Raw genomic sequence first — 3446 nt, forward strand, 5'->3', positions numbered from 1 at the left:
TTTGCATGGTTCCCAGAGCCCTAGAAAACTCTAACGGGAATTTTATCAGTTTTTAATGACCTTGCTAAAACACAAGTTTTCCTGTTTGTGTCCTCTCAACGTCTCTCTGACAGTTAACAGAGAAAACGCAGATGACCTTCTCCAGTCACAGAGGCAGCGCAGGACACTGGGAGTGGAGACAGTTCATGACTCGATTCCAGTAAAGTCACCACTGCCTTCTTTTAGGCCATGTCCTGTGATCTGCTCTGGAGAGCGAAGTGTGTGGCTTGCAGAATGCGCTTCTGGGCTTCCTGCCCCTCTTACTAGAGGAGATGCTGACTCCTATGAAACTATCTTGGACCGTCTAGAACAAAACAGAGGACCCTGATTTCCCTAGCCCTCAAAGGTAGCAAAAGTAAATTTGGAAATCAAACAAACGGGGCTGATGGGAAGGGGAGAAAGGACTAAAAAGAAAAGAAACAAGAAATAGGAAAAAAAAAAAAAAAGGAAGTGTTAAAAAGATGAGAAGCTGCTGGGAGTCGTGGGAAAAAAGAAGAAGACAGGAGGCAAGAAGGAAAGTGAGAAAAGGGAAGAAGAAATGAAAAGAGGAAGGGCCAGAGTGTGGTATTTGCAAACTATTCATTCAGGCTTTAATGAATAATTAAGGGGAGGAGAGAAGAGGGTAACATCTTCATCTCTGAAACCCACTCACAGAAGCCACCTGTGACCTTTTCTTCTCCCCAGCCATCAAATTCTTGGACTTCAGGTTCAAAAGCCTCACCCAGGTGTGAGACAAACAAGATTAGAGGGGCTCCTCCGCCCCCACCCCCGACCGTCCCTCAGCTGGAGGTGGCAGAGGGTCACAGGAGGGAGGGAGGAGTTTTGGGACACCAAGCTAGGACCTCCTGTGAGTTCACAAATCAGAAGCAGGCGGAAAGGGCCCCGTCTGGAACTCTGAGGGACTGGCGGCTCACAGAAGTGCCCACATCACAACAGTCAGGGGTGGGGGAGGTATCAGGGCAGAGAGAACCCACCACAGCCAGGACCCCATGTATCCCCTTCGTTTGGTCCCTTTCCACTCCCAGGACACAGGTTCCGCAGAGCCCTGCTCCAGGCCCCCCTTATTCCTTGATTTATCAGTAGTTGCTGTTCTGTAAACTAGGAGTGACGAATTTGGGGGGTGGGAGGGTGCTACAGACGCTGGAGATTTAACGAGGAGAGCTTTGGGAAAGCATCCCCCCTGCTCGTGCCTGTGATAAGGATGCAGCAATTGGCTGAGGACAGTGGCAGGTGGCGGGGAGGTGGGGAGGCACATCCCTGCCCAGCGCTGGGCAGCAGACTCCGTGCTGCTCTCCTGAACATCCGTTGGCGTTCAGAGCCAGTCCCAGGGTGGATGGGGCACAAAATCCCCGTGAGACCGAGTTACAAACCTGAGGCGACGCAAATCACTGCACTGGGCCATGGCCACTTCGAAAGGCCAGGGGCTTGGGCCAGAAATTAAGTTTAGTTCTAGAAAAGTAAAGTGATGGTTTTGCACACCTGAGTCGGTGGCTTGTGAAGTCTGTGCCTGCTACACAAGCACTGACTTCTCAAGCACTCAGGAAAATTACTGTCAGCCTTTCTCTCTGGCAAATGCCGGGCTCACTGTGCCCTGCTGCCCCCATCTCACCAGGCTCTCAGCGACCTCCCCTGATGGCCAGGTGAGTCTTAGCCACACGTCAGGAAGTCATGTGATGTCACTGTGCTCAGGGTAGGAGCCCAGTGCCAGCCATAAGTTCCCAGGTATCTGCCATTAGCACTTGAGCTAGAGGCTCCAGTCATGGTTGCAAGCCCTGGGCTTTGCCGCGCGAAGGCAGAGGAGTCCTGGTGTTGGAGCAGCACAGGTGCTAAGCATTCTATGTCCACAGGCCCTGCTCAGCTGCTTCTGGGAAGAGGCCTTTGAAGGGTGTGTTTAGTAAGCATTCCTGGGCTCTGAGCCAGTGTGAGGGGACAGAGTCCCTGTAAAAAGCTGCTGCAGTCTTTGGTATCTTTCTATTCCTAGGCTTGGGTGCAAGATAGAGGGGCAGCGAGGGCCTCCAGGAACTGTCTACAGGACTGGGCAGTGGTCTGGACAGTGGTGTGGACCTGCTGGCCCAGCGAGAGTCCGTTCCCCAGCGCGCTGCCAAGGCCCTCCCTCGTTCCTCCATCCCCAGCCATGCAGTGGACCAAGGGCAAGAGCCCTGGGCGGGGGTTTTGCTACAGACACTTGAGATTTAATGAGGGTAATGAGGCATTTCAGGCACACCAACAGGAGGGCCACACCACCTCCCACCCCTATGTTGAGAGAGAGACTTAATCTCTAAAGTGGTGTCAGCGCTACCTCAGAGGTGTAGCCTGGAGCCAGGGAGGTCAAGGTGGAGGGAGAGAGCCTTGCCTCCTGGCATACCACCCAAGAGCCAACTAAGCAACTGTCCTTTGGCAACAGGGAAAGTCTCTCTTGGAGCTGCGAGGAGTGGTCCCAGCAAAGACTGTGCCCATGGCCCAATTCCTCAGGAAGGCCAGATATGACCACCTCTGGTGTCCACTGCCCCTCCAAGTCAATCCGTCAGAGGCTTTAGTGAGAGCTTGTTATCTGAACAAGAGAAAATAAATTGCTTTTCCTCTGCAAAGTGCTCAGGCTGATCACCATCCTTTCTTTTTAAATCTTTTTTTTTTGCGGTAGGCGGGCCTCTCACTGCTGTGGCCTCTCCTGTTGTGGAGCACCGGCTCCGGAATGAAGAAGTAATTTTTTTTTTTTTTTTTTGTGGTACGTGGGCCTCTCACTGTTGTGGCCTCTCCCGTTGCGGAGCACAGGCTCTGGACGCACAGGCTCAGCGGCCATGGCTCACGGACCCAGCTGCTCCGCGGCATGTGGGATCTTCCTGGACCGGGGCACGAACCCGTGTCCCCTGCATCGGCAGGCGGACTCTCAACAACTGTGCCACCAGGGAAGACCTTAAATCTTTATCTTTAATTTATTTATTTATGTTTGGCTGCGTTGGGTCTTCATTGCTGTGCATGGGCGGAGAGTGGGGGCTACACTTCATTGCAGTGCGCAGGCTTCTCATTGCGGTGGCTTCTCTTGTTGCAGAGCATGGGCTCTAGGCATGTGGGCTTCAGTAGTTGTGGCACGTGGGCTCAGTAGTTGTGGCGCACAGACTTAGTTGCTCCACAGCATGTGGGATCCTCCCAGACCAGGGCTCGAACCCATGTCCCCTGCTTTGGCAGGCGGATTCTTAACCACTGCGCCACCAGGGAAGTCCACCATCCTTTCTTCTCAAGCAAGCTACACGTCTGGGCCAGCCAAGCTCAACGAGTCACTCGGGGGTGTGCGAAACTTTTTCTAACACAAGCGGGATGGGGAGACGCCAAGGAAGCTCTTGTAGCCAAGTCTTCTCTCTGTGAGTCATGCACACTGAGATGTAGGGGGATTCAAGCCGTGGCGGCAT

Source organism: Neophocaena asiaeorientalis, unplaced genomic scaffold, assembly GCF_003031525.2.
Source record: "Neophocaena asiaeorientalis asiaeorientalis breed wild unplaced genomic scaffold, Neophocaena_asiaeorientalis_V1.1 scaffold198, whole genome shotgun sequence".
NCBI lineage: Eukaryota > Metazoa > Chordata > Mammalia > Artiodactyla > Phocoenidae > Neophocaena > Neophocaena asiaeorientalis.